Source organism: Lagenorhynchus albirostris, chromosome 6, assembly GCF_949774975.1.
Source record: "Lagenorhynchus albirostris chromosome 6, mLagAlb1.1, whole genome shotgun sequence".
Taxonomy (NCBI): Eukaryota; Metazoa; Chordata; class Mammalia; order Artiodactyla; family Delphinidae; genus Lagenorhynchus; species Lagenorhynchus albirostris.
In genome coordinates this window covers 46,333,473-46,349,610 of record NC_083100.1, presented here as the reverse complement: position 1 = coordinate 46,349,610, position 16,138 = coordinate 46,333,473, and the positions used below count along the sequence as shown (strand labels likewise).

Below are 16,138 nucleotides of genomic sequence, written 5' to 3'. Positions count from 1 at the left end.
AAACTCTTAGAAAAAAGGTGGGGAATTATTTTGTCTAGATATTATGGTTAAATTTGTAAGACATTTTGTCAAAAGAAGGTGGCATTCATTTCTTTGAATGAGTTCACCTTTCCTCATCACAGGGACTCTTCTTAATCTAATACAGTTTAACAGCAAAGATCTTCATAGTATGCTGTTTTCATTTCTTTCCTTTAAGCAGGAAAATAAATAAATAGATAAATAAATAAATAAAACTTGGTATTATATATCTAAACCAAAATGGAGATTTCTGAGGATATAATTCTGGTCAACTACTAATGCCAGTAGCCCCAAATGGAAGGAAATAAAAAAACAAAGGAATACAATGAATTTTGGTGTGAGAAAATAATTGTATATATATACTATGTCTTTATTATCATTACTGTCCATATTAGAAAGAAAATTACATAGAAAGACCTATGGCTGCTTCTAGTTTTTCTCCTGTTTGTATCTGCTCTTCTAGGCATCCATTATTTAGTAAGATAAGAAAATGGTATTTCAGGACCGTTGCTTCTCTGATTATATGTCTATCAATCAATCTCCTGATTACATAATTAATTTATTAATTCTAATTAATCTATTAATTAATATTGAGTATGACATCTTAGGCAGGAGGTATATGTATTTTGGAAAGACAGTCGAGACCTTCCTAACGGGTTTCTAATTAGAACCTTGATTCATAGCTTATGTAATTCAGGTTATTTTACTTTTTTTAATTTTAAAGATCAATAGATAAAATCAAGTCTGCTTCCTCATTTCCCCTCAAAGTCTGTTGCCATCTTAGATTTTGTCTCTGCTTAGACAAATATATTGGAAACTTCTCAACTTCCTGCTTTTGATAGTATCTGTTGTAGTATGAGAAAAGGAGAGCAAAATGTTGGTCCATGTATGGGAAGTTCCCACAAAATATTCCTATACTGTCATTTCCTTGAGGGAAAGAGAAGCAAAATTTATACTCAATATACCTGAGGCTAGATATTTATAACATTCTGGTGTCAGATAAATAATCAGGTAACTTTGTTTCTATGAAAGTGTTATGATTCCAAATATTAGCTAAAGTTTTTATACTTAAGTACAATAAACATGTTGAACCAGTAATGATCAATTTTCTCCCTCCTCAGTGAGGGTAATTCTGTGGGTAAAGTAAGTCCGAAAGTAAAAAACCCAGGAATTTCTGATTGTGCTCTAATGAAAAGCAACTGAGCTTAGTTCAAGATTGGAACCGCAGCTGTTGGTGACTACACCCATGACATCCTGAGTTCAACTTTCTGAGTCATCATTGTAAAGGAACAGGGGAGCTAAGTCATGGTCCTCCAGGAACCATTAACATGTTAATCTTCAGCCACTTCCATTCAGACTGTAAAATGTCAGACCCATGAAACAATGAACTATGGACTCAGAGAATGAAAGGAAACTAGTGCTACTTCCTTTTTTACTCATAGCATCCAATAAATAGTTCTTTTTTCTCTTGGTTCCTCACATTGAATGCTCATTATTTTACATTTTTATAAATATCTGCTAGTTTCTCTAAATTGCCATTCCTTTTTCTCCTATCCATATTCTACCTAACACATAATCTCAGGAATCAGATAGCATGTTCTTGTTAAAGGCCCTACTTAATTCCCCTGATTGTAATTTTTTGAGAATGAAGACCAGAGATTTTATTTGTGTTAAGTTACTTCAAATCCTAATGGGTTAATTTATAAATGATTAAAATTTATCATATTGGGCTTGCCTGGTGGTGCAGTGGTTGAGAATCTGCCTGCCAACGCGGGGAACACGGGTTCGAGCCCTGGTCTGGGAAGATCTCACATGCCATGGAGCAACTAAGCCCGTGTGCCACAACTACTGAGCCTGCACTCTAGAGCCCGTGAGCCACAACTACTGAGCCTGCGCACCACAACTACTGAAGGCCACACGCCTAGAGCCTGTGCTCCACAACAGGAGAAGCCACCGCAATGAGAAGCCCATGCACCGCAACAAAGAGTAGCCCCCACTCGCCTCAACTAGAGAAAGCCCACATGCAGCAATGAAGACCCAACATAGCCAAAAAAAATAAAAAAATAAATTTATAAAAAAATTATCACATTGTATACTTTTTGTACCCTGAATAAGTTCTAATATATAAAAAGCACATAGTTAATGCTCAGCTTCAAAGATATTAAAAATTGAATCTGCTTATTCAAGTGTAATGATTGAACTGAAGATCTTAAAATAATTTAATCTCTTCCAAGCCTTCTCAGAAAAGATGTTTTCTCCAAGATTTCTTATACATAGGATAACTTATCCATCTCTACCCCACCCTTATCCCTCCTATGTCGAGTTTATCTGCCTTTGAAATCTTTGTCTTGCCTTCTTCAAGATATATTATTACTTGACACTCTTTTTTGATCCCAGTGCTATATATTGTTTTCCTAGGATATTTAATCATGTCTCAGATATATTTTCATGGTGATATGTAAGCTCCTGAGAGATCTGAGGAAAACTATACATTCCCTTCTAAAGAGCAAATGCATGGCTCAGATATTTTTTCACACGTTTTTGAGGACCATCCATGAATGCCCATTTACTCATATCCTTTCAGAAGAGGCTTCCAGTACCTGTTAGGAAGGATAGATGGTCACTTGTATCTCTTTGGCCTCTGCATAAGGAGATGGTAATGTGGAATGCAGGTGGTGGTTGGGAGAGCAATGTTGACATAGTAATGATAGGGCAAACACTGGTACCTAAGGAACCTTTTCCTTTCTTTAGGGATATAACTAATAAATGCAAATGGCTTTAAAGGAGTTTCATCCAGAGTTTACCACAAATAGAAAAACAAACAAAAAAAACCCAACAACTCTCTTTTGCCATGTTAATTGAGGCTAATCTAAATTCTCCCTAGTTAAACACTTTTCTTCCCCTGGAACATTCTCCAGCAATTGCTTAAGAGAAAAACATACAAAAAGAGGTTAATCCTGGGAAATCTGAAACTTGAAAAAAATTATTGGCACTGAAAGGAGGGCCTGAGTGTTTTTAAGGTAAATTGCTTATCTCATAATTTTTTTATAAACCTGCATTAGTGCCAGGATGTAGATGCCATAATGATTTCTTTACTGTGTACTTGTTTTCCTTTCCTCATAGACTGAATAACTATGCTAAAGGAGACTAAAACCACAGAACTCAAATAAGATGCATAGAAACTTCAATAATGTACACACTCTTACATAATTATAAAAACAAATTCTAATGCTAAATATAATTTTTGTTTACAATATTTGTCATTTGGGATTATCTGTTTATATCAATTGGTATATATAATTAAGCAGGAAACACCTGAAACATCTTTCATAAAAAGAGAAAGTTTTAATTTGTGCTGTCAATGAACTTTCACAGCTTCCAATATGTAGAAGTATCCAGGAATCAGGGGAGGAAAGATAATTATGAGAAATTGTGATAGGAAACTATCAGTAAAGGCAATCTTTAATTCATTGCAAAACTCTGGAGGCTTTAGGTAAATAACAGTCAGCACTCAGAGTTTTGGAAATGCCTGTTGAACAAGTGACAACTTGATTGGTTTTAAGCTTGTAGAATGAATTTGTCATCTAAAATAGAAGAGAGTAAAATATTAGCCACCCAAACAACTACCATTATCAGAAAATCATAATGAAACAAACTGCTTATCTGAAATGAAATAATTATTTTTTAGAAATAGTGAATTTAAGTTTTTCATTGTACAATCATGTAAATATATTTACTCATGAAACATAGTTTCTGAGATATAGCAGGCAAAAAATGTATTTATCTTACCCAGGCCAATGAACGAATTACAGTTTACATGCCCTTAAAATTTCTCATTCTATTTATGTTTATTGTTTTTTAGGATATCATTAAAATATGATTTAAAAAAGTAGCCCTTCCACTGCACAGCAAAGGAAACCATAAACAAAACAAAAAGATAACCCACAGAATGGGAGAAAATATTTGCAAACGATATGACTGAGAAGGGATTAATCTCCAAAATATACAAACAGCTCATACAGCTCAATATCAAAAAAACACAAATAACCCAATCAAAAAATGGGTGGAAAATCTAAATAGACATTTCTCCAAAGAAGACATGCAGATGGCCAAAAAGCACATGAAAAAATGCTCAACATTGCTAATTATTACAGAAATAAAAATCAAAGCTACAATGAGGTATCACCTCACACCAGTCAGAATGGCCATCAAAAAAATCTACAAACAATAAATGCTGGAGGGGGTGTGGAGAAAAGGAAACCTACACTGTTGGTGGGAATGTAAATTGGTACAGCCACTATAGAGAACAGTATGGAGGTTCCTTAGAAAAGTAAAAATAGAGCTACCATATGATCCAGCAGTCCCACTCCTGGGCATATATTCAGAGAAAACCATAATTCAAAAAGATGCATGCACCCTAATGATCATTGCAGTACTATTTACAATAGCCAAGACATGGAAGCAACCTAAATGTCCATTGACAGATGAATGGATAAAGAAGATGTGGTACACATATATAATGGAATATTACTCAGCATTAAAAAAGAATGAAATAATGCCATTTGCAGCAACATGGATGGGCCTAGAGATTAACATACCAAGTGAAATAAGTCAGACAAAGAAAGACAAATATCATATGATATCACTTATATGTGGAATCTAAAAAAGAGATACAAATGAACTTACTTATAAAACAGAAACAGACTTACAGACTTAGAAAACAAATTTATGGTTACCTAAGGGGAAAGGTTGTAGGGAGGGATAAATTAGGAGTTTGGGATTACATATACACATTACTGTATATAAAATAGATAATTAACAAGGACCTACTGTATAGCACAAGGAACTCTACTCAGTCCTCTGTAATAACCTATATGAGAAAAGAAACTGAAAAAGAATAGATATATGTATATGTGTAACTGATTCACTTTGCTGTACACCTGATACTAACACAACACTGTAAATCAACTATACGCCAATACAAAATAAAAATTTAAAGAAAAATAGCCCTTCTACTTCCAGCCACAATGGATTAACATTGGATTTATCCTCCCACCTGAAACAACTTAAAAAAATAAAATAGTCAAAATGTATTAAATGATGGTTTTCCGCTAACTAAATACTGGTCAGTGAAGAGCAGTGATCCCATAAGGATGGGAAACAAGAGTTCAGCCCTACATTCTGATTTGCTCCAGCACACTGACTGAAGGGAATTTCCACATTCAAATTCAGGAAGAGGAGGTTCTGGAATTGCCCAGTGGTCTCCCTGAGTTTAGGAGAAAGCACATTGTCTGCAGAGGCCAGGGTAGCTAGAGTATGCACGGTTAAGTAACAGAGTAGAGAGCTATAGAGAAAGAGAGATCCAGAAATCTTCAGATGGCCCTCAAGTCTTCAGCCTAATACTGATCAGTACATATACAAGAGAAAAGTACCCAAGTTTGGGTAAAGAACCACCTTAAAGGGCTAGAGGGGAATAACACTTAGAATACATGTAAAGCTGTGAATATTTTCTTGTCCCTAAATTGCAAAAACCTCCATTCATGGTGCATTAAGCAGAGTAGTCAGAAAGGTTTTTTCTCTGTACTGGGAAAAAAATTAACCATAGAATAAACATTTCTCTGATTCTGTCTAACAAAGCTTGACAGTGAGATAACAAAATACAAAATTGTTTCCAAGTAATTAAACTGCAACTCAGAACAGAGCTCAATATTATTTACAGGAATACAACATATTCAGCACTTAAGAAGGTAAGATTCATAATATCAGGCATTCAGATAAAAATTATAAGGTCTGCAAAAAACAGTAAAATATAACATAATGAGAAGAATCCAAATGACACAGAAATGACACAGAAAATAGAATTAACAAACTAAAATTTTAACTGCATTCATAAACTAAACTAAAATTTAACTAAATTTTAAACTAAAATTTAAACTAAAGTTTAAACTGCACTCATATGTTCAAGAATCTAGAGAAACTATTGAGTGTGTTAAATAGAGAAAGAAGATAGAGACTCAAACTGAGTTTCTAGAGATGAAAACATTATTTGAGATGAAAAACACACTAGACGGGATTATAAACGCATTGGACATAGAAGAAAAGATAAGTAAATTTGAAGATATAATGATAGAAACTACGTAAATTGAAACAGAAAAAAACTAAAAATATTAATATTTTCTTTTACTATTTTTGATTGTGGTAAAATAGATATACCATGAAATTTGCAATTTTAACTATTTTTAAGTGTACAGCTCAGTGGCATTAATTACATTTATATTTTTGTGCAATCATCACCACCATCTATTTCCAAAATTTTTCATTAACCCAAACAGAAACTTTGTATCCATTAAGCAATAACTCACCATTCATCCCTTCCTCCAGACTCTGGTAACCTCTATTCTACTTTCTTTTTCTATGAATTTGCCTATTGTAGATATCCCATGTAAGTGAAATTATATACTATTTGGTTTTTTTTGTGTGTGGCTTATTTCACTTAGAATAATGTTTTCAAAATCATTCATGTAGCATGAATCAGAAGTTCATTCATTTTACTGTCACATATATTTGAAATTGGTTGCACATAGAAGAGTGAGTAGGTGTTTGATATTTTGATATAATCATTTTGATTCATTTCCTGGGATACTTTGAAGTTTATTCCTAAAAGAACTTTAAGAATATTACCAATATTTTGCAACAAACACTACTATTCTGGAGACTCACCCAATTTATGAGATTTACTCCATTTCTAAGCCTTGTGAAGTAAGGAATGAGGTGATGTTTAGATTACAGGATTATTACAGGATTCAAGGATGGGATAGATGTTGGTAAGAAACATGAATTGGAGAGACAGAATGAGGTTGGCAGCAGGGTGGTTGTGGCATTGAGGGTGTGGTACAGTTGAAGGGGGTCAATGGCACTCTATGCTTGGTAATAAAAACACCACAGTGTATCAGTGCTGTATTGATGGATACTTTTACATTCCTGATGTTGAAATAGCCTAATCAACAACATGTAATATTTATTCAGTCTAGAGAGAATGCTACCATCACATTTTGATTGAGGAATTTCTTGCAGTAAGTCTGTGTCTCCCCAGGCACCTGTGGTCTATCAGGTGGAGCAGGTGAGACAGAAATATTGCAGCACTGGGACTCCTAGTATGGATCATGGACCTCTTGTTTTTAAAATAATTAAAAAATATGGTTGTTCCAACTAAGAAAGAGCATAGAATCACAAAGGAAGGCCTGAAGAGAGATGAACATAGCAGATTTGACATGCATCCAGTGCTTTTTGTTATTGCTTTTGAAAAGAAGTGGAAATGACTAGGGTGCCCTCATCCTATTGGTAGCTGAATCCTAGGCTCTGGTTCTACACAGCACCTGCCACTTGAAGTGAAGACAGGGAGAGAAGGGTAATGGGAAGACTGGGCTCCTAGAGATAATACATCACACCAAGAAAGCAGTCACTGAGGATCTCAGAGACCCAAGAGAGGAGGTCTAGCATAATGAGAACTCTCTGGAATAAGAGAGTTGCATCCTTTCTTCATTTTGGTGAGATTTAATATCCAGAAACAAGGACTTCAATAGTCACTCCATGTCTTGAATTCAGATTTCTCCAAATGCAGATGGTAACAATCAAATAATTATAGTACTGGCATATTTCTATAAAAAAATAATGCATTTAAAAGTATTTTTGTTTTGGGACTTCCCTGGTGGTAAGACTCTGTGCTCCCAATGCAGGGGGCCCGGGTTCGATCCCTGGTCAGAGAACTAGATCTTGCATGCTGCAACTAAGGATCCTGCATGGCACAACGAAGATCCTGCGTGCCACAACTAAGACCTGGTGCAGCCAAATAAATAAATACTTTTTTTTAAAAGTATTTTTGTTTTAAAAAAGACAGCTCTGCAAATTAAGTTTCCTGAGTTACACGTTTTAGATGGTAAACAAGAAAAGGGTGGCTAAAGACAGCCTTTATTGAGAATAGATGAGTTGGACTGTAATACAATTTTTAGATCATGTCTACATATCAAAAATAAATTTATATAATTAACTAATTTTAATCAATATTATTCTACTTATTTAATTTATACCAATAAACAAGATTTTTTTGAAAACCCTATTCTGAGTACTTCCCTTTCCTTTTCATATTGTCTCTCCTATCCCACCCCCCCCTTTTTTTTGGCAAGGATGTTTTACTTTTTTTTCTTCTATTAAGTAGAGATGTTTGATTCAGTTGAAATCTGTATTAAAAGTTTGTGACAGTGAATTTAGTAAGCCAACAATTCCTAAAGAATCTATAGCATATCTACTATTTGGTTAGATTGCTAGGTGTTCTGGGAATAAACAAAACCTTTTCAGTTTGGCTTTTTTCCTCTAGTAGTTTGTCATCTGTCCAATTATCATTATCATTGAATGGTTTTCTTTTTCTTATAACTTTATTTATCTATTCTTGGCTCCGTTGGGTTTTTGTTGCTGTGCGCGGGCCCTCTCCAGTTGCAGTGAGCGTGGGGCTACTCTTCGTTGTGGTACGCAGGCTTCTCATTGTGGTGGCTTCTCTTGTTGTGGAGTACCAGCTCTAGGCAGTGGGCTCAGTAGTTGTGGCACTCAGACTCAGTAGTTGTGGCTCGCAGGCTCTAGAGCACAGGCTCAGTAGTTGTGGTGCACAGGCTTAGTTGCACCACGGCATGTGGGATTTTCCCAGACCAGGGCTGGAACCCATGTCCTTTGCATTGGTAGGCAGATTCTTAACCACTGCACCAACTGGGAAGTCCCTCAATTATGTTTTGAATTTGAATGATGTAGATAACTAAGATCAGGAAATTAATTCTTAGGAAGGAATGTTAGTGTTATGAAAACTATAGTTTAATACAAAAACAATTTTCTATTTCATAGATTATTATTTTTAAATTTAGCAATACTGTTTATAGTAGAAGATTCTAGGCAAAATAGTTGTACAATCAATAAGCAAATGAAGCCTAGAGTTATGGACAACCAATCAGACCAGCAAGCACTACCTGATGGCATAACCCATTTGAACAGGACCACATTTCCCAAAGAGGTTTTGATCTAGTCATTGGAGATAAAAGAAATGCTTAAAGATATCAGACTGTACCTTTAAAAACAGAAAACAAAACTTGTACAAGTCAGCATACCTAATAGAGAACGGAACCAAATAGTAGTATATATGCCATTAAAGCTCTCTAAGAAGATTGTATAGTTACCTGAAGAAGACAAATTTGGCTTCCCAATATAACCATTCAAATTGTTAAAAGTAAATATTTTAAAGTTTTACAACTGTAATGTTAATTATCTGTATTTACATAAATAGTTTTCCAACTCTGTTGATCCCTAAGGATATTTTATACCATTTTATTAACCCATAGGCCCCAAATTAAAATTTCATACTCCAATACATTTTCAGAGATTATTCACCCTTCAGTTTAAGTATTAGATAAAATATAGATTATATGTCTTGAAATAATCATGCACTAGAATGATGAGTATAAAATAATCCTAAAAATGTTTTATGAAAGGTTAAAAAACTTTGCAATATCTCAAAATTGACACAATTTTTCACCTCTGACGTAAATACTATGCTTTTACACATAATAAAATATGACTCTCTGGGCTGTATGTTTCCTGCTTGGGTTCTGCCCTTTGTATTTAATGTTATCACAATTATACAAAGTCATTTTGTGACTAATTTCCAGAGCACTGAGTCACAGTGTGGCTGTTACTTATCTTTTCTTTTTTTTTTTGCACAGCACTGCTCTTGACCCTCATTTTTCCATTAATACTCATACAAACGAGTGCTTTTCATAATTAATTTTTTTTGTTTCATTATTGTTCTGTGGTTGTGTACTTCTATACTATGTGCTTTCTTTACTACCAGAAGCTAAATTTAATATCGTTTTATAAGCAACAAGAATATGACAGTACATCATATAGGTATGTAATCTATTGCTTTAATTTATGTAATTGTACTATATATAGTGCAATCCTATCTATTCTTATTTTAATATATTTAGAATATGAGCTTTTGTTTTCGGAGACTTGTAAAATATTTTCTTAGAGAGATTAGTTAATGCTGGCAAGAAATATTTAGACTACAAGGATTCTAATGTTTATACCTTATTTTAAATATCACCAATTAATGGCAATGAAAGAAGTTTCTTTAAACATAAGGCTGCCAGACAGTCTCTTTATTATATTTCTTTATATGTTACTAAATAATGTTTAAAGGTTAAAAAAAAATCTTCAGAAAACTCCAATTAAAGACACAATTAGTAAAGAACTGCCACTACAAGCTGAAAATTATAAACAAGGCTACATCTCACCAACTTTTTATGTTCATGGTCTTAAAAGCATAATCCTATACTGCATATATATTTGCTTAAAACTAAATGGAAAATGCTGAGAATTTAGTTTAGCATTGCAATGAGTTTGTTTACAGAGAAGGGTCGATTTTCATTGTAGGGTTACAGACAATGGTCCGCCCCTACAAGTCTTTGCCTCTCAACACCCTGGTTCCCCCCGCCCCCCGCCAAGGAAAAGAAATAAAAGTTACTTCTCATGGGCTAAAAAGTATATTGCCAAGTACTCACGAGTAAAATCTCTGAAGAAAGTTCTTGGAAAGATTTTTTCAAAGCGGAGTTGAGGTCATTTTGTTTTCCTTTCCAGGCATTGAAGAGAGGATTTATCTTTTCTACTTCTTCTTTCAAACAGATCAGGAAACTGGGGAGTGAAGAATAATAAAAGAAATGCAATCTGATCCTGCCAGCAGTGAAAGGGCGAGGTAAGAATTTGACTTTTATCCAGCTCAATGTCGCTCCCGTCTGTTGGAGCAAAGAGGAGCCTCAGAGCCGGTCTCAGAGATCACCCACAGCTGGGAATAGCCAGGCTTCCTGTTTAGGTCACTCCAACTCTTTTTAGGCTATTTCGCCAAATTATTCAAAAGCCTTTTCAATTATGAAGGAAACAGACAAAGGAATCAGCTTACACTAAGATTTCAGAATTACTATTTTTGCATAACGATTTCTTTTACTTTCCAGGATTCTTTGTAATCAGTTAAAAAAAAAACACTTTTTTCCCCCAGATCTATATATTTTTAAAATATATTTGTCATCATGTAGTTACTTAATAAAGTGAACCTTTTTTTTTTTGCAGTTTATTTCTTCTTCAAATTATTTCATCCATGTTGTCAATATATTTGTGAAAAACACCTGAGGGCTATTGAAATTCCTTTGATTAGAGAGGCAATGCAATGTATTGCCTGTTGCAGAATGTCAGGCTGTAAACCCTGCCTCAGCTACTTACTAGCTTTGCAATTTTGGTCAATTATTTAAACTCTCTGTGCCCCAGTTTCTTTTTCCCTAAAATAATGATAAAAGTTCCTAAGTTTGATATAAGTAGTAAATGGATTAATACATATAATATATATACATATAAATAGACATATAAAGCACTTAGTCCTCCACACATAACAAACCTTCAATAAATGTTAACTATCATGTTTATTGCTATTGTTTATATTATAATTATTATTTTACATGATATGTAAATATTTAAAGGCATCACTCACTTTGTTCTGCTCTAGGTCACTATTGCTGAAGTTAACCCTTAGTATTTCAGTAATGGAATTATGGCCATATCAGGCTAAGATCACTAGAGATTTCGTAAGATGGCGGAATCTTCTTTGCCATGACGGCTGAAGTCATTTGATCAGAAAATCCATCAGTTTCTTGTTTTTTCCATCTCTGATTGTCTTCATGTCTTCAACTTTTCTTGCGTCCTTCCTTTGACCTCTGGGTAAGGGGTTGTTACCCAGTCCAGGCTCATACTGCTCGCCTCAGGACAGGCCAATAAATCAAGAGATGGGCTGTTGGGGCAAGGAATAGCGACTTTATTCAGAAAGCCGGCAGGCCGAGAAGATGGTGGACTCCTGTACCAATGAACCATCTTGCCTGAGTTAGAATTCAGGCTTCTTTTATACTAAAGGTGAGGGAGAAAAGTCAAACCTTTCCTGGTTCCCATCAGCCTCTGGAGAGGCTGTGTTAATTTCTTCCTCTCTGCAGTCATTCACAGGTGGGCCTAGTCAGGATGTTTTCTTGTGAGCTAAACAAAAGTATTTTAGTTTAATGCTCATTACCTGGGAGGCAGGGTTCCCAGAGATGAGCCATTATGTATAATTTAAGCTTATAGGCAACATCCCTTTAGTGATTACCTTGCAACAGAATACAAAGGTTCTTTCCTATTACAGGGTAACTTTCCTTCTTGTGTGTTTTTACTATTTATTGAATAATTCCTAGGTGTCTGGCACATAAATTACCTCATTTAATTCTCACAGCCAGCTTGTGAAGAAAGCCCTCTCTGTATGACCATTTCACCATTTCATGGGTTTAAGAAGGTTAGGTATAGTTTGTGGAGCTCTGATTCAAATCATGTAGTCTGACTTCAGAGCACAGATACTTAAATACTCTTCCATGTTTCTTTCTCACCCATGTTCTGGATTTCATACCACAACAAAACTTTGCTGTGTGTTGAAACTTTATTTTTAACAAAGTTAAAAGCAGTACTTCCCCAGGCCTAGTTCAAGAACTTTGCTGCATAATTATACCCCCTATTACCTGTTGCAACTCAAGCACATTCAATGTTCCCTTCTTGTTCAGATTGTTGAGGAAAGTTGCCTGTTTTTGGACTGGAGTGGACATTGATTAGTTTTTTGGCCAATCTGCAGGCTCTACTAAGGTAGCGGTAAGCTCAGCAAATCAGATTTCCTTTTTGGAAACTTGTACTAAGAGCTATAGATAAAAGTATACAGTGCCAGGCTCTTAACTAAAAAGCCAAGATAGAGGAAGTGCTGACATCCAAAATGGTGTGCACCAGATGATTATGTGGAGAAAGCTAGTTGAGAGTGAATGGTGAAAGGGATGAATGAAAGAGGGCGTGTAACCTCTGAGAGAGAAACAGGGAAAGAATGAAAGCAAGAGCAAGACTGAGAGATGAGATGAGTGATGAGAAAGTGATGCCTGAGCTCTACAGTAACAGTCCTTCCCAGGCCTAGTTCAAGTTTTTCTAAGTACTCAAGAACATATACCCTTGTAATAAACCCTTTTTTTCCCCTAAGGTCATTTAAGAAATCTCTTTTTCTTACTATGTAAAGAACCCTATTTGAAAGAGCCACAACTGAGCTGAAATTATTTTCTCAAAGATCATTGATTTCATATTTAAGTTGCACTTGACATCAGTGAAGACTTTTTACCATTTTATTTCCAGGTAATTTACACACACTTGGGTATTCTTGTGCTGAAGAGAATGTGGGAAATTGACGTAAACTATTGTTAAGGTAAGACAACCCGATGCTGTCACTTAAGGGCTCTGTGGACTCAGGTTTTCTCTCCCTGAGGCTTGCGTGAGCTCCTTTTTGAGGTTTTATTACTAGTTTGCCTATCTATTGTGTACAACTCTAAGTCTAAATTATTTGGATAAAAAGATTTTCTCACCAACAACTTGACTATGTGCCATCGTATCTTAAAGTTCTTTGCATCTAATCATTAGATGTTCCAAGTACCCACCTAATACTAAACACTCCTTTTCATTTCTCACCATACTCTGTTAATTTTGTCTTTCCAACTCTCACACAATTCAAATAACATTTCAGATTTTTATGAGCTTTATGAGAAGTTCATGAGTTTTATGATTCTATATTTTTCATTTTCCTGCCAGATGATGTGCATGTCCCACATAAAGGTTACTCTTTAAAACTGGATCACAATAAAGATGACCCACAAAGGGGACTGAAAATAAATCCTTTCTTCATAAAAACCCTGTAGATTTTGGGATAGTTTGTTATCAAGCATAATTTAGGAAGAGATAAATAATATACTCCCTACCCCCTTAACTTCTTCCCTTAAAGATGTGTTATATTGACCACATATATATTATTATGTTATGTAACCCTGGACCCCATACCCTCAGTCCCCCTGGTGTCCTGTGTTCCTTTTCACCCTTGGTTGGGTGAACACAAACAAAGAGAGAAGAGGCCATGGAAAGGAGAAGCAAAAATGCTGAGAATAAATTCACAGTCCTGTTCCTGAGGGAGATTAACCACTGCTGAGCTCACCTGAGTTTCAGTAAATACTCTTTCTTTAGGAAATCCGCCTGGAGACTCCCTTCAAAGAAAATCCAATCTCAGATAACAATGGAAGGGAGTAATCTTAATTTCTATAGTTTCTACCTGCTTGCTTCTGCATTCGAATGTCAAGACTTGAAGTTTATACTTTCAACAACTTTTATCCTTTAATCTAGACTTTAATTGCTTTGCTTTATTTATTTTCTAGATTTAAAACCGGTTTTAGGCTTTTAGTTTTCCGGTCCTTTTAATTATTTTGTAATACTATTATTCTTAATCATTCTTCTGATTTATATTACTAGTACTATTAATCCCATCTACAATATTTTAACTAGTTTTATTACTTTTAGTGTTATTTTAATTCTCATTTTTATAGAAGTGTCTATCTTAAGTATTATTATTGGTACTATATTGATGAAGATATAATGTATGATGCCCATGTGTATCAATATAGCACGGTGTAAACCAGGAAAGTTGGGTCTTTATTTCCTTCAAGTTGATATAGCAGCAAGCCCTCAATTCCCTAGGATAGACTATCCTTCCTTAACCAAAGTAGGACTCAGTGACTCTAAGATTACCGCATTGAATAATTTGATAGGCCCACAGAAGAAAATTATTTCCAACCACTGGCTTACCTATACTGCCAGGACAGACACTGGCAATTGCATGAAAAGTCTATCTTCTCACAGCACATACTTTCATTCTGAACCTCCCAGAAAGATTGCTTATATGGATAGGTAAGTTTTATTCCAGTCTCTACTACCAACATACACATATTAATTTACTACTTTTCATTCACTGTGTTTGAGGGGTAGTTACTTATACCGTAAATCACCTCTTATTGATTAGGAATGCTAAGGAAAGTTTGCCTCAGAGAGGATTATCCTTATATCCCCATTTCTATTGTTTTAGATTTAGGGAGTTAATCCCTTGATAGATTCTGCCCTCAGAAATCCTTGCTGATTAGATAATGTGATCCTGCCCAGAATTTCAAAGTATAGGACACCAGCTACCATCTCATTTTCTCCTTTATTGTAATATCAGCTGGGTTTTTGGATAATAATTTTCCATTCAAAATATTTTATTTTTATATCTCTTTGTTAAATATACATTTGTATTTTCACTATTCTTTTCTAAGAGGACTCAGAAAAACAATATTATACAGTGCCATTTGGAATTCTGAAAAAAAAGGAAAAAAGGCACACTATGATGGTGATTTTATGATTATCTGTCTCCCTTTGTCTAATGATAATAAGACACAACTACAAAAGCAAGAATGGTTGGTAGGCAGAGTTGAGTAGAGTTTTGGTAAGAAGCATAAAAATACTGTTAACAGATAAATTTTGTTTTAGAAATTTAAAACTTGTTTCTCATAAGTTTATACATTTTTATTAAATATTTTTACTTTACAAATTTCTTAGGGAAAACTTCAAAGTATAAAATAAGATAGCATATAAATATACCACACAGACGTATTTATTAAGCACCAGCTGTATGACAAACACTGTTCTAGGATTTAAGGAGACAACAAAGAATATGACAGATACAATTCTGTCTTCTTGGAACTTTAATTTTAGTGCCATAAACTGAATGCTACTAATGATAACAATTCTTACTTAGTGAATTAGGATTACAGCAAACAAAAGAATGTCTCACCTTTTAAAATATCTCCTTTTAAAGCTGCTTAGAAAGAAGTTATTCCAGGAGCTGCATGTGAGAGTTTATTTCTTCTTTCTAGTTTATAAAAAAATGTGTTAGTTTATCTTATGGAGGTTTTCATTGATTATTCATTATCTGAAATTTAAAGACAAACTATTTATTACCATCTTGATTAATTTCTTAAAATTTTTAGAATAAAATTTCACGGTTAAAAATTATACTTTTAGGGGCTTCCCTGGTGGCGCAGTGGTTGAGAGTCCGCCTGCCGATGCAGGGAACGCGGGTTCGTGCCCCGGTCCGGGAAGATCCCACATGCCATGCCGAGGAGTGGCT

The 16,138-nt window shown here is 34.7% G+C and overlaps 1 protein-coding gene and 1 long non-coding RNA gene across 3 annotated transcripts in view; one reads left to right on the top strand and one right to left on the bottom strand.

The window, feature by feature from the left end:
• TFPI (tissue factor pathway inhibitor) overlaps nt 1–10,843 on the bottom strand; it is a 66,880-nt gene extending 56,037 nt beyond the window's left edge. For both annotated transcript variants that reach the window (XM_060152475.1, XM_060152476.1), the window contains exon 1: nt 10,620–10,843. The gene's annotated coding sequence lies outside the window, so the exon portion shown is untranslated. The remainder of the gene's footprint in view (nt 1–10,619) is intronic.
• On the top strand, nt 9,833–13,449 carry LOC132522239 (uncharacterized). The gene is made up of 3 exons (XR_009541125.1): nt 9,833–9,963; nt 10,741–10,810; nt 13,291–13,449. It is a non-coding gene; the product is annotated as an uncharacterized LOC132522239 (long non-coding RNA).
• The last annotated feature ends 2,689 nt before the right edge of the window (nt 13,450–16,138 follow it).